This window comes from Choloepus didactylus, chromosome 2 (genome assembly GCF_015220235.1).
Source record: "Choloepus didactylus isolate mChoDid1 chromosome 2, mChoDid1.pri, whole genome shotgun sequence".
Lineage (NCBI taxonomy): Eukaryota > Metazoa > Chordata > Mammalia > Pilosa > Megalonychidae > Choloepus > Choloepus didactylus.
Genome location: NC_051308.1, coordinates 33,362,757 through 33,371,094, shown reverse-complemented (window position 1 = coordinate 33,371,094; position 8,338 = coordinate 33,362,757). Strand labels below are relative to the sequence as shown.

The following is an 8,338-nucleotide window of genomic DNA, read 5'->3' as shown; positions in this document are numbered from 1 at the left end:
CACCTGAATAATAGGAATCCCACAAAGATGAAAATAAAAGCAGAGAGAAGGAACTATTTGAAGAATGAATGGAGATAAATTTCCCAAAGTTAAAACTAAAGACAGACGACCTCAGAAAGGATGGTCCATAGAATTCCAGAGAGGAAAGAAAAGATCCCATGGAGCCATTATACAAAACTGTAAGAATATAAAAGATAAAGAGACAATTACAAACTCACAACGAGAAAGAGATCACAAAAAGGAACAAGAATCGACTTCCAGGTGAGGGAGGCTGGGCCACCCGAGGAGAGGCCTGGGCCTGAACACCAAGAAATGGCTGACGATGAAGAACAGGAAAAATTACTGAGGAAAAGCTGTACATTTTATGTCGGAAATCTTTCCTTTTACAGAACTGAAGAACACATCTATGAAGTCTCCAGCAGAAGTAGTGACGTAAAGAAAATCATCTGGGCCTGGATAAAATGAAACAAACAAACAAACAAACAGAGTGTGGGTTCTGTTTTGTGGAGTATGTAAAAAATAGATGCAGAAAATGCTGTGCGGTACATAAGCAGAACTCATCTGGATGACCGGATCTCTGACACAGACTGGGACGCAGGCTGTAAGGAGGGCAGGGAGTATGGCTGGGAGCAATCTGGGGTCAGATGAGGATCAGCAGGACCGAGATGCTGGGAGAGGAGCTATGGAAACTGGCACAAAACCAGTGAGTGGGTAAGGGCCTCGTCGGTGAGAAACTCACTCCTTGGCCTGTTGATTTGTTGAAGAGCAATACTGAAGGTCTGCAAACCAGCCTGATTCTACCAGTCTTCAATCAATGCCTCTACTAAGTTGGAACCTCTTCACGGGTTTCCTCTCTGAAAATTATTAGAGACAGAATACAAAAGAATGCCTTTAATTCTAGTCTTAGAATCTTGGCCATGTGTCAGGTAACCAGAATGATTTTCTGTTTTCAGGTAAAAAATTGTGTTCCTTGGTGATAAATTAGATCTATAATGTTGATTACTTTGTCAGCCAAAAATATCACACTTCTTTAGGAAGATGGGAAAATTTTAAAAATTTGTTTTACCGTATTTGAGTCTAAGTAGATTATAATCTACATTGAGGCCTGGAATTTTTTTTTTAACTAAAAGTTTGAATGAGATAAAGTTTAATAAATGGAGTTTTTCTGTGTAGCATAGTCTTTCTCTAAATTAGGAACAGTTGTTTGACAACTGAATTTGTTTTCTATGTTGAATTCTAATCTCGAAAGGCAAACTTAGAATCAAGAGACCTTCCTAAATAGTTGGTACGAAAGTTAAGCCTTAGACAGTCCCCAGGGGACACACCTGCTTCCATGCTTTATATGGTCCATCAGGAAATTCAGGTGCAGGACTCGAAGGATATTTACTAAACACATTTTTCAAAAGATGTAGATGTTATACCTAAAGGTAAAGAAAGCAGGAGTTTGTATTGTCAAGAACCTCAAATGCTCTAAAGGGGGGCACTGTCAGTAGGAAATGTGATGAAACAAAAAGGGATGAATTAAAACATTGCCTTGAAACTCTGAAGGTTGCTTTAAGGGCCATCAGATTTATTCTTTTCATTTTCAGAGTGAAGCTGGGAATGGAGTGAGTTTACAGAAGAGCTTGGAAATTGAGAAAATGCTTAATAAAAATGATCAGACAAGCTTCCCTCAGGAAATGTCTTTTTCAGCCAATTCTCATATTGAAGTGTATTTTCCTTTCCCCTCATGTCAAATGAATTGTACTTACTGAGGTTCAGAACCTTAATAGTGTTCTCTACTGAGAGGGGACTCTAGAAAATATATTATGCATTTGTAAGGGGAGAGATGATTTCTCTGTAATATTCTATGTGAGCTGTTGCTCCCTTAAAAACACTAGTCTAGTATAATTTTCCCTGATGTAAGTGAATTTTTTCATCTAGCAACAAAGCATGTTCTAACTTCCAGTGGTTTGTGAAAGTTGGCACTGAGGTAACTTAATGTGAACATCTTTCTTTCATGTTACAGTAACTAGGTTTTCTCATTAAATTTAAACTGTTCATTAGAATTTTTAAAAGAGCTACAACTAGTAAGTGCTTAGGAAGAAACTATTTGCAAATATTTAATTTAACGAAGATACACTGTTCATTTTTCTAGTTTCTTTTTACACGATAGTCACAACAAATGTATTTTATAGTCTTTTGTAGTAAATATAACTCAGATTTCTGTGGGCCTTAAAACCTGTAGGTGGGTCCTGTTTGAATTGACTCTTCTGTGACAGGTCACCTTTCAATAAAGTTGGACTATGTTCTGGTTTGCTAATGCTACCGGAGTGCAAAACACCAGAGATGGATTGGCTTTTTATAAAAGGGGATTTATTTGGTTACACAATTACAGTCTTAAGGCCATAAAATGTCCAAGGTAACACATCAACAATTGGGTACCTTCACTGGAGGATGACCAATGGCGTCCAGAAAACCTCTGTTAGCTGGGAAGGCACGTGGCTGGCATCTGCTCCAAGTTATGGTTTCAAAATGGCTTTCTCCCAGGACGTTCCTTTCTAGGCTTCAGCTTCTCAAAAATGTCACTCTTAGTTGCTCTTGGGGCATTTGTCCTCTCTTACCTTCTCTGGAGCAAAATTCTGCTTTCAAGAGCCATCTCCAAAATGTTTCTGTAAGCTGAAGCTCCTCTCTCAGCTCCTGTGCATTCTTCAAAGTGTCCCTCTTGGCTGTAGCAAGTTCACTCCTTCTGTCTGAGCTTATATAGTGCTCTAGTAAACTAATCAAGGCCCACGCTGAATGGGCAGGGCCACACCTCCATGGAAATTATCCAATCAGAATCATCACCCACAGTTGGGTGGGGCGCATCTCCATGGAAACACTCAATCAAAGAATTACAATCTAATCAACACTAATACATCTGCCCACACAAGATTGCATCAAAGATAATGGCGTTTGAGGGGACATAACACATTCAAACTGGCAAAGACTAATTTTAAGAAAAAAAAGGAACAAGAATCAATCTGATAGCACGTTTTTCAACAGCAACATTGTGTTGTATTACTGAGTGAATTCAGAGGGAATATATTTTTATAGATATTAAATTTAATTTAAATTAAAAATTAAAAATTTTAAATTAAATTTTAAAAGAAAAAGACATTAAATTTAATTAGTAAATTAACACATCCAGGGGAAACTGTAGATGTCAGTCAGACCTTGAGGGGGAAAGAGAGAAAATAGAGAAAAACCTTAGAATGGTGTACAGTTTTTGACCAGGAAGGAAGGGAGCCAAGAACACATGAGGTCTCAATAGAAGTGGAAACTACACATGCTGCACTTTTGATCGCCCTGGCAAAGGGACACCTTCTATGGTAATAATGTTATAATAAGAAAAACTGCCTGCTAGTGGAGCATGCACCAACAGAGGGAGCCACACATAGTTCAGAGAAACTTCTGAGGAGGCATTTGGGGAGGGATTGACTACAGATAAAGGCCTGAGGACATATGAGAAAGAACTTGAGTTGTGTTTTTAAAAATCTAGTGGGAGTCTCTATGATGAGGGTTTCCATAAAAGAAAACATTGAGAAATTATACTTCAAAATTAACAATGCTGCTCTGCAAAAGACATTTTTAGGAAAATAAAGAGGCAAGCTACATAATGGGAGAATAAATTTGCGGGACATATATCTGACAAAGAACTTGATTCCAGAGTGTATAAAGAACTCCTACAAATCAATAATAAAAAATGAACAAACTCATAAAAAATGGCAAAAGTCTTGAACGCTGCACAAAAGAAAATATACGAATGGCTATAAGCATACGTAAAGTGCGCAGTGCGCAACACGAGTCAGCACAGCAGAGAAATGCAGATGCAAACTACAATGAGATGCTATTTCACACCCCCTCGAATAGCCAGAATTAGAAAGAATGACAGTACCAAGTACTGGTGAGGGTGTGGAGGAGCTGGAACTCTTCCACATTGCTGGTGGGATAATAAATGGGTCCAACTAATTTGGAGATCTATGAGGCAGTTTCTTAAAAAGTTTTATGCATATTTATCCTTGGATCCAGGAATTCCATTCCCAGGTACTCAAGAGTAATGAAAACCTGTTCCATAGAAAGACAAAGAAGAGTCACAGCAACTTCATTTATAATAGTCAAACACTAGAAGCAACCAAAATATCCACCAATAGAGTAATGAATAAACAATTGTAATATATTCATACAATGGACTACTCCTCAGCAATTTAAAGGAATGAACTGCTGTTAAATGCATCAACATGGACAAATATTAAAAATATGATATTGAGTGAAAGAAGCCAAATACAAAATAATTACACTGTATGATTCTGGTGACAGAAACCAGAATAGTAGCTGTGGGTGGAGGGGGAATTGACTGGAAACAGCATGTAGCAATTTTCTGGGGGTGATAGAAATGTTCTAGATCTTCTTTTGGTTTGTGATTACCAATTGTCAAAATTCATCAAATTGAACACTTAAGGTGTATGTTTTATTGTATGTAAATTATACCTCCAACTTTTTTTAAAAAATGTTACTCTTTCAAAAAAAGATTCATTGAAAAAAAATAAAAATATCCTGAACTGAATGAATCTCAATCTTTTGGGATGTAGCAAAATTGGTCTTTGAGGGAAATTTATTTATAATAGAGAAAGAAAAAAGCCTCAAAATGAGTCAACTGTGTCCATACTTAAAAAATTATATAAAAAAAAACCAAAACCCCATGGATTAGTCCAAAGTATAATGATGGAGGTAATATAAATAAGAGCAGAAATCAATGAAATAAAGAATAAAGGTAGACTAGAAAAGATTAGCCAGCTGAAGATATTTAAAAAAGCAAAACAAAACAGGCACGATTGATTAGGAGAAGACAAAAGACACAACCAAACATGATTTTGACCGCAAAGGGGGACCAAAACCTAGCCCCAGGCATTTCCTATTAAGTAGGGGAAGCAGAAGTTGCACCTGTGAGCTGGATTTCCGGCTCACTAGCCACGTGCCACATGGGGGATGCAGTCAGCCCCTGCCCAGGAAGCAGGAGGGACAGATTTCTGAGGACAGCTTGCAGCCTCCGCCACAGCTCATGTTGTGTCTTGGATCTCTGTTCTTCCTTAGCACTCAGTGGCTCTTGCTATCTAAAAAACAGGGTCTTCACTACTGGGATTTTTGCCCCTTATCATTGCTTTGACTATTTGCTTTCCTCCATTTTGGAAATATCCTCCCAATTGTTTAACTTTTCTTTTCTCTTCGAACTTTTTCAATTTGGCAAGAGCCCATTGCAGCTCAAGCTCCTAGCTCTCTAATGAGAGCAATGGTGGTGTCCACTGTGCTATCCAGTTCAACTTTTACTGAATTTCTTATCTGGGCTATGACGTGTTTTACTTTCTGATATCTATAACTGTTTTTTTCCATGGATACAATCAAGCTATTCCAGGATGTACTGCTCTGTTAACAGTTGGTTTTAGGTGTTACTTCTTCTGTTGAGTTGTGTACAGTAAGGCCCTTCCATAACATAATAAGGGGTCCCCAAAATGCAAATGGTAAAATGTGGGGTTGTGTAATTGTGAGGTTAATGAAAGGGCTGCCATGTGCCTTCCACCCACGACCAGTTGGCAGTTCTAGGGATGTGGCTGTGGGATCCAAATTCATCTGTCATGGCTGTGGTTTGATACCACCTGGTGGCAGTTGTCCACCCCAGCCCACATTTCGACAGGGACGGTTTCAGGTCCTGTGGCTGCCCAGGACTTCTGGAGAGCAGCAGTGCTTCCAGGAATCTCCTCTTGTCAGCCCCAGGGAAAATGGATCTGAAGAACATCAGGACCAGGACCCCATTTCTGCCTTCTTTTTCTGAAGAGGGTCATTTGCTATTTCCCTACCTGGATGCCCTCTTCTCCATGTCCTCCCATCCTCCCCTCCAAAGATTAGATTTATCCTACCCCCATTTGAAAATCAAGGGTTGGGGGAGGAAAGGTACAATCACAATCACCTTAGCACTGAGCTCGCGCTGTCACTGGGTTTTACCATATGTGGATATCATGGTGTTGACAGTCTTCAATTCTTTAGTGTTTCTTGGTTATCAGCTCATTCGTATACTTCAGGTCATGTAGATTGTCACTTCCTGCTTTGTTTTCCACCTGTGTCTGGTGATTCTGTGTTTAAGGACTTGGGGTGGGGAGGTGAGGGTGGGTGTGTGCGTCTGTGATGGTGGTGCAAGGGGTTGCCTTCAGCTGTAGGAGTTCCCATCTTTCCTGGGGTCATAGCAACCCGAGCCAGAAGAGCCCCTCCGGCCCTGGGACCCACAGCGGTGCACGCTAGGACCCCCTTCTCCTTCTAGCTTGTGTCTGGGCCTACAGCTTTCCTTACCCACTCCTGTGGCAGGCTTCTCCTGTGGTGTTAGCCAATTTTCCCCATACAGCTAATCCTATCTGCTGCTTATAATTAGGGTTTCCTGAGATTGTTCGTCCATTGTTGGCATTCTTTCTTATTTGCCTATATTATTTGGGTTTATTAATTGACTTAAAAATATTTCTCTCTGACTTCATGGGATTTGCGGTGGGCAGGGTTTAGACAACATGTATGTTCAGTCTGCCTCTCCATAATTTACTTGGCTTTTAAAATTTTTTCAATTGTTTCCTTTTTTATTCTAAAAAAAAATGCTATCATTTTCACCTTTATTCATTTCTTTGTACACCTACCTCTGTGATTATTTTTATGAGATGGATTCCTAGAAGTGGGATTTCTGATGAGATGTATACATTTAAAGTTTTTAGAGGTTCTGGAAAATCGGCTTTTGAAAAGGCATACCGATTTATATTTCCACCAGCAGCACACTAACAATATTCCCTGTTGTGAAGTGTGGGGGAAATGCACAATCCTTTAAAATTTGAAAATCTAATGATCTGATTTTATTTATAAATGATGTTATTGAAGAATAACATAACCTGCAGTAAAGTGCACATATCTTGAGCATACAGCTACATGAACTTATACCGAGGGAATCCACCTGTGTAAGTAACCACCATCAAGTTCAAGATACAGAACAGTCCCAGCTTCTTGCAAGCAACTGTCATGCTGCTTCACAGCTATTGCCTCCTCTAACCACTGCTCTGACTTCTACCATCGTTTTGCGTGGAATCATACACTGTGCAGTCTTTGGTGTTTGGCTTCTTGTGCTCAGCATTACATCTGCAAGATTCATTCACGTGGTTGTGTGTAGTTGGCATTTGTTTATTCCTGTTCTGTGCTGTTCCATCATGTGGCCACGCCTCAATTTGCTTTCCATTCTTTTGTTGGTGGACATTTGGGTTGTTTCCAGGTTTTTGGCTGCTTCAAGTCATGTTACTATCCACTAGTACATATCTTTTGTTGCCCTTTTTTTTACCAATTGCTGAATCATAAGGTTTGCATATATTTTGCTTTAGTAGATTCTGCTAGTTTTCCAAAATGGTTTTACTGATTTACACTCCCAGCAGTGGTGTATTGAGAGTTCTGGATGTTCCACATCTTTGCCAACACTTAGTGCCATCAGTTTTTAATGTTTATATATATAAAAAATAGGAGAACCTAAGATGGTGGCTAGGAGAGACAGAGCAAAAAAATACCTCTGTGAAAAATACTAGATATTCCGGTGATGCAACAGCTGGACAAGGTCTGCTAAATCCACAAGGACCATGCACTTGGTGAAACCGGGAGTCTGCATTCTGAAACGAGTGAGTAAGCCTGCTGAATGTCCAGCAGCCATACTGTGGTGTGGGGAAACTGGGTTGGCATTTGGAGGTGGACTAGTTCTTTTTTAAAAAACCCAAAAGTGGCTGCAGATATGGCAGTGAGAACCACACAGTGAAGCGTGGCAGGAACGGGCTGTGCGAACGCCTCAATATCTGGCATGGAAGATAGCCTTTCGCATACCTGCTGCTAATTGTCTTGAGTGAGGAAGGCAGAGGTGAGCCAAAAGGGGAAAATAACCACGCCCCTTGCAGCCATCTTCCTGGTGGGCTGGGAATGCTCCTGCCTGGCGCTGGAGCCACAGCCCAGAGCCGCGCCAAAAAACCCAGTGCGATGGGAAGTGTTTCCAGCAACACACGCACAAGCCACAATATCGGGGTGGACAATAGCCTTTTATGCTCCCACAGCTAATTGTCCTGGAGCTGGGAAGGCAGAGCTGTGCAAAAAGGAGGAAATTAACACGCTTCATTCAGCCATCCTTACAGCAGGCTGGAATGCCCCTACACGGCCCAGCGGCCCAGAACTTCCCTTGAGGGATGGCGCGCATTTGTGACATAGCACAGCCTTCCCTCAACAGAGGCCCTAAAAGGGCATGGCTTGGAAGAAGGAACCACTC

General features: G+C 40.5%; 1 pseudogene; it reads left to right on the top strand.

Moving 5' to 3' along the window:
* The first annotated feature begins 312 nt into the window (after nucleotides 1-312).
* On the top strand, nucleotides 313-707 carry LOC119511309 (annotated as a pseudogene).
* Nucleotides 708-8,338: the final 7,631 nt, after the last annotated feature.